This window comes from Scyliorhinus torazame, chromosome 14 (assembly GCF_047496885.1).
Source record: "Scyliorhinus torazame isolate Kashiwa2021f chromosome 14, sScyTor2.1, whole genome shotgun sequence".
Lineage (NCBI taxonomy): Eukaryota > Metazoa > Chordata > Chondrichthyes > Carcharhiniformes > Scyliorhinidae > Scyliorhinus > Scyliorhinus torazame.
This window is the reverse complement of record NC_092720.1, coordinates 178,932,111-178,942,267: the sequence shown is the minus strand read 5'-3', so window position 1 is coordinate 178,942,267 and position 10,157 is coordinate 178,932,111.

Genomic DNA, 10,157 nt, shown 5'->3' with positions numbered 1-10,157 from the left:
AGAACCCGAGGACCCCAAGTTGTCTTCTCAGGTGCTCATCAAAGTTGCTGACAGCCGCAACTGGAATGGATGCTCAGAGGATGTTCCCCATTGTGGGAGAGTCTAGGACCAGAGGGCATCATTTCAGGATAAGCTGTCGCCTATTGAAGAAAGAGATGAGGAGGAATTTCTTCTTTTGATCAGTAAGGGAATCAAGGGTTATGGGTAAGTCTGGAATTTTCTGCCTAATCGCTGTCTCTCGCTGTGTCCCTTTAAGATGCTTCTGAGAACCAACCTCTTTGATGTAGTCTCTGATCACCTGGCCTAATATTTCCCTGCATGAGTGGCGTCAGTTTCTTGTCTCATTTGAAGCTCCTGTGAAGCACCTTGGGACAGTTTACTCCATTAAAGGCGCTATCTAAATGCACCTTGTTGTTGCTCGGCTGTTCATGCTTGCTCTTTCACCCATCTGAGCAGTGTGTTAAATCAAGATGAACCAGAGAATATCAAAATTGTCCTCAGTGTCACTCTAAGAAGGTGGGGGAGTGGCAGGGTGGGGGGGAGGAGCGTGCTAACCTGGGGGGAGGGGTACTCCCCTGTCCGACACTGCTATGGACAGTGACTCCCTCACTGGTGTGCAGTTCCAGGGCTGCCACCATACCCTGATTTGTCCATTGAGCAGCTGCTAGCCAACCAAGGGATGCATCATGGTAGATTCAAATCCTCAGAATTCTAAGTTTCTCTGCTGTTGGGGGTATGGGAGTGAGGGTTCGGCGAGACAGGGAGAGGTGTGGGTGAGTGGAGTGGTTGGTTGGGAGGTGGCAGGAAGGGAGGGGGAGTACAGAAGAAGGGGACATAACCTGAAAATCAGAGCAGGAGAATGGTTCAGAAAGATCTCTTGACACGAAGGGCGATTGAAATGTGCGACTCCTCCCAACACGCCCCCACCACAAAACGAGCAGCTCGCTCGATGAATACTGTTAAATCTGAGAGAGGAGCATTTTTGTGGCTTCAAAGATTTGAAAGGATGTGGGTGGATGGAGATAAGAGAGAGCAGCCATTCGATTTGATTGTGGGATAGGTTGGAGGGGCTGAGCAGCCGTCTCTTGCAAGAGAATTTTGTCCTGGTGAGGGGGGGGGGGGGAGGTGTTGCAACTATGTGTGATTGAAGCTGAATGTCTGGGGGAATAAGATAGTTTGGGGATAAAGACTTGTGGCGAGATGTGGAGTAAAGGGTTAACTCTAACAATAGTTACTGGGCATGTGCAAAATGAGCTCTGTCGTTGGGGTTGATTGGGGTTGGTTGGGGTTGGGGGGGTTGGGGGGAGGTTGAGGTTGGGGGGGTTGGGGTTGGGGTTGGGGGGTTGGGGTTGGGGTTGGAGGGTGGGTTTGGGGGGGGGGTTGGGGTTGGGGGGGAAGGGGGGGGAGAGGGAGTGGGGGGCACAGGGTTTCAAATCTCCCCCACATCAGCCAAGGAAATTTAAATATACAAAACAACAAAGAACAAAGAAATGTACAGCACAGGAACAGGCCCTTCGGCCCTCCAAGCCCGTGCCGACCATGCTGCCCGACTAAACTACAATCTTCTACACTTCCTGGGTCCGTATCCTTCTATTCCCATCCTATTCATATATTTGTCAAGATGCCCCTTAAATGTCCCTATCGTCCCTGCTTCCACTACCTCCTCCGGTAGCGAGTTCCAGGCACCCACTACCCTCTGTGTAAAAAACTTGCCTCGTACATCTACTCTAAACCTTGCCCCTCTCACCTTAAACCTATGCCCCCTAGTAATTGACCCCTCTACCCTGGGGAAAAGCCTCTGACTATCCACTCTGTCTATGCCCCTCATAATTTTGTATACCTCTATCAGGTCTCCCCTCAACCTCCTTCGTTCCAGTGAGAACAAACCGAGTTTATTCAATCACTCCTCATAGCTAATGCCCTCCATACCAGGCAACATTCTGGTAAATCTCTTCTGCACCCTCTCTAAAGCCTCCACATCCTTCTGGTAGTGTGGCGACCAGAATTGAACACTATACTCCAAGTGTGGCCTAACTAAGGTTCTATACAGCTGCAACATGACTTGCAATTCTTATACTCAATGCCCCGGCCAATGAAGGCAAGCATGCCGTATGCCTTCTTGACTACCTTCTCCACCTGTGTTGCCCTTTCAATGACCTGTGGACCTGTACTCCTAGATCTCTTTGACTTTCAATACTCTTGAGGGTTCTACCATTCACTGTATATTCCCTACCTGCATTAGACCTTCCAAAATGCATTACCTCACATTTGTCCGGATTAAACTCCATCTGCCATCTCTCCGCCCAAGTCTCCAGACAATCTAAATCCTGCTGTATCCTCCGACAGTCCTCATCGCTATCCGCAATTCACCAACCTTTGTGTCGTCTGCAAACTTACTAATCAGACCAGTTACATTTTCCTCCAAATCATTTATATATACTACAAAGAGCAAAGATCCAGCACTGATCCCTGTGGAACACCACTGGTCACAGCCCTCAAATTAGAAAAGCATCCCTCCATTGCTACTCTCTGCCTTCTATGGCCTAGCCAGTTCTGTATCCACCTTGCCAGCTCACGCCTGATCCGTGTGACTTCACCTTTTGTACTCGTCTACCATGAGGGACCTTGTCAAAGGCCTTACTGAAGTCCATATAGACAACATCTACTGCCCTACCTGCATCAATCATCTTAGTGACCTCCTCGAAAAACTCTATCAAGTTAGTGAGACACGACCTCCCCTTCACAAAACCGTGCTGCCTCTCACTAATACGTCCATTTGCTTCCAAATGGGAGTAGATCCTGTCTCGAAGAATTCTCTCCAGTAATTTCCCTACCACTGAAGTAAGGCTCACGGGCCTGTAGTTCCCAGGATTATCCTTGCTACCCTTCTTAAACAGAGGAACAACATTGGCTATTCTCCAGTCCTCCGGGACAATCCCTGAAGACAGCGAGGATCCAAAGATTTCTGTCAAGGCCTCAGCAATTTCCTCTCCAGCCTCCTTCAGTATTCTGGGGTAGATCCCATCAGGCCCTGGGGACTTATCTACCTTAATATTTTTTAAGACACCCAACACCTCGTCTTTTTGGATCACAATGTGACCCAGGCTATCTACACCCCCTTCTCCAGACTCAACATCTACCAATTCCTTCTCTTTGGTGAATGCTGATGCAAAGTATTCATTTAGTACCTCGCCCATTTCCTCTGGCTCCACACATAGATTCCCTTGCCTATCCTTCAGTGGGCTAACCCTTTTCCTGGCTACCCTCTTGCTTTTTATGTACGTGTAAAAAGCCTGGGATTTTCCTTAACCCTATTTGCCAATGACTTTTCATGACCCTTCTAGCCCTCCTGACTCTTTGCTTAAGTTCCTTCCTACTTTCCTTATATTCCACGCAGGCTTCGTCTGTTCCCAGCCTTTTAGCCCTGACAAATGCCTCCTTTTTCTTTTTGACGAGGCCTACAATATCACTCGTCATCCAAGGTTCCCGAAAATTGCCGTATTTATCTTTCTTCCTCACAGGAACATGCCGGTCCTGTATTCCTTTCAACTACCACTTGAAAGCCTCCCACATGTCAGATGTTGATTTGCCCTCAAACATCCGCCCCCAATCTATGTTCTTCAGTTCCTGCCTAATATTGTTATAATTAGCCTTCCCCCAATTTAGCACATTCATCCTCGGACCACTCTTATCCTTGTCCACCAGTACTTTAAAACTTACTGAATTGTGGTCACTGTTACCGAAATGCTCCCCTACTGAAACATCTACCACCTGGCCGGGCTCATTCCCCAATACCAGGTCCAGTACTGCCCCTTCCCTAGTTGGACTGTCTACATATTGTTTTAAGAAGCCCTCCTGGATGCTCCTTACAAACTCCGCCCGTCCAAGCCCCTGGCACTAAGTGAGTCCCAGTCAATATTGGGGAAGTTGAAGTCTCCCATCACCACAACCCTGTTGTTTTTACTCTTTTCCAAAATGTGTCTACCTATCTGCTCCTCTATCTCCCGCTGGCTGTTGGGAGGCCTGTAGTATACCCCCAACATTGTGACTGCACCCTTCTTATTCCTGATCTCTACCCATATAGCCTCACTGCCCTCTGAGGTGTCCTCTCGCAGTACAGCTGTGATATTCTCCCTAACCAGTAGCGCAACTCCGCCACCCCTTTTACATCCCCCTCTATCCCGCCTGAAACATCTAAATCCTGGAACGTTTAGCTGCCAATCCTGCCCTTCCCTCAACCAGGTCTCTGTAATGGCAACAACATCATAGTTCCACCATAGTTTATGATTAATAAATCAGAAATGTAAAGCTCGACTCTAGCCAATCTGGAAATCTGCCATCCTTACCAGCCTGGCCTGGCCAGCAAGATTGATAACGAGAGACAGTTAGCCAGTAATGTAAAGATGGACAGCAAGAGTTTCTAAAGACATTTAAAGTGTGAAAAGACATTTGAATCAGAAAACTGTGCATTGGTCCTATGGGCGTCTAGGGAATTGGTGATGGAAATTAGGGTTATGGCAGATGAATTAAAGGAGTATTTTGCATCTATCTTCACCACAGGTGACACAAGCAACATCCCAGAAATAGCTGTACATCAGGAGATGGGTGGAATGCAGAAAGTTGTAACCGCCTGGGAAGTGTGGTATTAAGTCAATTGTTGGGTCTGCTGGCTGACAACTCCACGGGTCTGGGTGGGTTTCATACTAAGGTGTTGAAAGAAGTCTCTAATGAGATAATTGATGTGATGTTTTAATTTTCCAAAATTCCCTGGATTCGGGGAAGGTTCTTTTAGATTGGAAAATAGTAAATGTAACTCCTTTTATTTAAAAAGAGAGAGACACAGTGGGAAACTACAGGCCAGTTAGCCGAACATCTATCGTAGGGAAATGTTAGAAGCCGTTGTTAAAGATTTACATCAGGACACTTGTAGACATTCAAGTTAATCAAAGTCAGTATGGTTTTGTGAAAGGGAAATCATGTTTTACTAATTTATTGGAGTTCTTTGCATGAGTCACATGAGCTGTGGATAAAGGGGAATTGGTGGATGTACTGTCCTTAGATTTCCAGAAGGTATTTGATAAGGTGCCACATCACAAATTATTGTGTAAAGTAAAAGCTCATGGTGCAGGGGATAACATACTGGCATGGACAGAAGATTGGCTACCTAAATAGAAACAGTTGGCATAAGTGGGTCTTAAGGGCGGTATGGTAGCACAGTGGTTAGCACTGTCACTTCACAGCGCCAGGTTCCCAGGCTCGATTCCCAACTTTGGTCACTGCACGTTCTCCCTCTATGCACATGGGTTTCCCCCGGTTTCCTCCCACAAGTCCCGAAAAACATGCTTGTTAGGTGAATTGGGCATTCTGATTTCTCCCTCTATGTACACGAACAGGCGCCGGAATGTGGCGACGAGGGGTTTTTCACAGTAACTTCATTGCAGTGTTAATGTAAGCCTACTTGTGACAATAAAGGTTATTATTATTTTCATTATTTTTCTGGTTGGCAGTATGTGACATGTGGGCCAGGATTCTCCCGCAATTGGCGGGATGGCCCGACGCTGGCGCCAAGAGTGGCGTGAAGCACTCCGGTGTCGGGCCGCCCGTAGTTGTGGAATCCTCTGCACTTCTGGGGTCTAGGGGTTGGCGCTGCGCCAACCGGTGCCGAATGGCCGGCGCGAGTTGGTGCATGTGCAGAACCGCCGGCATGTTCTGGCACATGCGCAGAACTGCCGGCGTGTTTCCTGCGCATGTGCAGGGGGTTTCTTCTTCGCGCTGGCCATGGCCGAGCCCTACAGAGGGCGGCACAGAGGGAAAGAATGCCCCCACGGCACAGGCCCGCCCGCAGATCGGTGGGCTCCGATCGCAGGCCAGGCCACCGTGGGCTCCCCCGGGGCCGGATCCCCCCGCGCCCCCCCGAAAACTCCGCTAGCCGCCCTCCAAGACAGGTCCCGCAGGGATGGACCATGTCCATTTCAGCCAGCAGGACTGGCCGAAAATGGGCGGCCGCACGGCCCATCAAGGCCCGGAGAATTGCCGGGGGGTTGCGCTGCCAATGGCCCTCGACCTGCGTGGCGTGATCCCCGCCCGAAAACTGGCACTGGAGAATTTGGCAGCTGGTGTCAGAGCGGGATTCACGCCGCCCTCCCCGGCGATTCTCCGCCCCAGCAGGGGCTCGGAGAATCCCGCCCGTGATGTGCCACAGGGATCATTGCTGGGGTCTCAACCGTCAACCTGAGGTTATTCATGAAAACCCGCCTTCTCACCCTTGCACCTCACCTGAGGTGTGGCGATCCTCAGGTTCAATCACCACCAGTCAGCTCTCCCCCTCAAAGGGGAATGTAGCCTATGGGATCTGGGACTATGGTGACTTTACCATACTTTATCTTACCTCAATCTTTTACAGTTTATATAAATGACGGATGAAGGGACTGAAGGGATGGTCCCTAAATTTACTGACAATGCAAAGATAGGTGGGAAAGTAAGTAGTGAAGAGGACGTAAGGTGGCTACAAAGGGACATCGGTAGATTAAGTGAGTGGGCAAAGATCTGGGAAATGCTTTATACCTACAGAAAATGTGAAGTTGTCAATTTTGTCAGGAAGAATAAAAAAGTTTATTATCTTAAATGGTGAGAGATTGCAGAGCTCAGAGGTGCAGAGGGATCTGGGTGTCCAAGAGCATGAGTCACAAAAGACTAGTATACACGTACAGCAATAATTAGGCAAGCTAATAGAATGTTATTGTTTATTGTGAGGGGCTGGTTTAGCTCACTGGGCTAAATCGCTGGCTTTTAAAGCAGACCAAGGCAGGCCAGCAGCACTGTTCAATTCCCGTACCAGCCTCCCCGAACAGGCGCCGGAATGTGGCGACTAGGGGCTTTTCACAGTAACTTCATTGAAGCCTACTTGTGACAATAAGTGATTTTCATTTTCAATTGAATTTAAATGTAGGGAGGTTACAGAGCGTTGGTGAGATCACACCTGGAGGATTATGCACAGTATTGGTCTCATTTAAGGAAAGGTGTAAATGCGTTAAAAGCAGATCAGAGAAGGTTCCCTAGACTAATACCAGGAATGGGTGGGTTGTCTTACGAGGAAAAGTTGGTGAGTTTAGGCTTGCATACACTGGAGTTCAAAAGAATGAGAGGCGACTTGACCAAAACATTTACGATCCTGAGGGGCACTGACAGGGTGGATGTGCAGAAGATGTTTCCTCTAGTGGGAGAATCTAGAACTAGGGATCGCTCATTTAAGATGAAGAACGTTTTTTTCTCTCAGAGGGTGGCGAGTCTCTGGAACTCTCTTCCTCAAAGGGCAGTGGAAGCAGAACCTTTGAATGTTTTTAAGGCCGAGCTGGATAGATTCTTGGTTAACACGGGGGTGAAAGGTTATTGGGGTCGGCAGGAATGCGGGGTTGAGGTTGCACTCATCGGCCATGATCTTATTGAATGGCGGAGCAGGCTGGAGGGGCCGAGTGGCCTACTCCTGCTCCTAATATGTATGTTTGTTTGTATGTATGTATGTCTGTGTGTGACTCCAGACCCACAGCAACGTGCTTGACTGTTAACTACCTTCTGAAGTGGCCAACTGAGACACCCCCTTAGAGGGCAGTTGGGGAAAAGAGACAAATGATGGCCCAATCAGTGACACACATATCCTGGGAACGATAGAATCAACTGGGGGTGGGGGGGGGGGGGGGGGCGGAATTCAGAAAAAGCTAATCTCACTCCGGACCCACCCAGATTTTCTGTTCTTAATGGGAATGCCCATTCAGAGACTTGTCTCATCTGGGCAGCACGGTGGCGCAGTGGGTTAGCGCTGCTGCCTCACGGCGCCGAGGTCCCAGGTTCAATCCCGGCTCTGGGTCACTGTCCTTGTGGAGTTTGCACATTCTCCCCGTGTTTGCGGGGGTTTCACCCCCACAACACAAAGATGCGCAGGGTAGGTGGATTGGCCACGCTAAATTGACCCCCTAATTGAAAAAAATGAATTGGGTACTCTAAATTGATTTTTTAAAAAGGGACTTGTCTCACCTTCTGTGAATCAGTGGAATGTAAATACATGCTTTTCGACAAAGACCATTGCCTCTTGCAGGATCTCTTCTGGTGTAAGAAGCTAACGTATCCCGAGATCAAACCACAATAACAGTGCAAGTTTCGGGGGATGAAGGCCATCCCAATGATCTCATCGCCCCGGAGGTGATGCCCACGGTACAAGGTGAGATTTGAGGATTCTCCAACCACTCTGCAATGCCAACCATTTTGAAGTAATAACTGATTCAATGTAGACTACAAAAGCAGACTAAATTTTGATAAAGCACTGGTTAGGTTTCAGCTGGAGTCTCGTGTCAGTTTTGGGCACCACATATTCGGAAAGTGGGGAGGGCTTTGGAGACGGTGGAGAGATTTACTAGAATTTTTAAAAAATGTATTCGTTCGTGCGATGTGGGTATCGCTGGCTAGGCCAACATTTATCACCCGTCCTTTATTTGCCTTGGGAAGGCCTTCTCGAACCGCTGCAGTCCACAGTGCTGAGAGGGAGGGAGTTCCAGGATTTTGACCCAGCGACAGTGAAGGAACGGCCGATTTATATTTCCAAGTCGGGCTGATGAGCGTTTTAGAAATCATAGAATCCCGACAGTGCAGAAGGAGGCCATTTGGCCCATCGAGTCTGAACCGACCCTCCGAAAGAGCACTCTACATAGTCCAACTCCCCAGCCCATCCGGCCCTATCGCTAGGGCAGCCTCGCCTGTACATCTTTGGACTGTGGGAGGAAACGGGAGCACAGATTTCAGGGAGAACGATCAAACTTCACACAGTCACCCAAGGCCGGAATTGAACCTGAATCCTGGTGCTGTGAGGCAGCAGTGCTAACCATTGTGCCACCATTCCGCCCACTTGGAGGGAACATCCAGGTTGTGATGTTCCCTTGCACCTGCTACTCTTGTCCTTCTCGATGGTAGCAGTTGTGGGTTTGGAAGGTGCTAAGGAACCTTGTGGGTTCCTGCAGTGCATCTTGTAGATGGTACATACCATTCCCACTGTTCGTCAGTGGTGGAGGGAGTGAATGTTTGTAGATGGGGTGCCTAGTAAGTGGGACTGCTTTGTTCTGAATAGTGCCGAGCCTCTTGAGTGTTGTTGGAGCTGCTCTCATCCAGGCATGTTAGGAGCATTCCATTACACTCCTGACTTGTGCCCTGTAGGTGATGGACAGGCTTTGGGGAGTCGTGAGGTGAGTTACTCACTGCAGCATTCCTAGCCTCTGATTTGCTCTGGCAGCAAAGTATTTATATGGTTGGTTCAGTTCAGTTTCTGGTCAATGGTAACGCCTAGGATGTTGAAAATTGGAGACAATCAACAACACAGAGAGGGGAAGATGGGGAAATCTGTTTGTTTACACCGTGAGCTTTTGTGATCTGGAATATGCATATGGGCAGCACGGTAGCACAGTGCGGAGTCTGCATGTTCTCACCCTGTGTGCGTGGGTTTTCTCCGGGTGCCCTGGTTTCGCCCCAGAGTCCAAAGGCGTGCAGATTAGCTAGATTGGCCATGCTAAATTGCCCTTAGTGATTAAAAAAATTAGAAGGGGTCATTGGGTTACGGGGATAGGATGGACGTGTGGGCTTAAGTGGGTCAGTGCAGACTCGATGGGACGAATGGCCTCCTTCTGCATTGTATGTTCTATGCTGCCTGAAAGGGCAGTGGAAGCAGATTAACGTTCGGATGAAAATTGGATAAATCCTCGAAGCGGAAAATGTGTGGGAAAAGAGCAGGGGTTGGGGGGGGGGGGGGGGGGGGGATTAAATTGGACAACTCGACGAAGAAGCAAACAGGCACAAAGTGCTCAGTGACCACTTGTTCAGTGGGCAGGGGAGGGCAGGGAGGCCGAATGGCCTACTCCTGCTCTTGATCTGCATATGTTCATGTGGGTATGCGATACCATGAATATAGTCATTTATCTCCGAGATGTGTGTGGGATCTTGTCATGCGCACAACAGCTGCTACGATTCTTGACCAGCGAAAATGTTTCGGGTGTTACTCCGGCGCCTGCGAAGTGCCATGGGCTCTCCTGAGGACGTGACAGGTGCCGTAGGAATGCATGTTCCTCGTTTCCTTAACTTTGTGACAAGGTCAAAGCCAGACACACACACACACACAC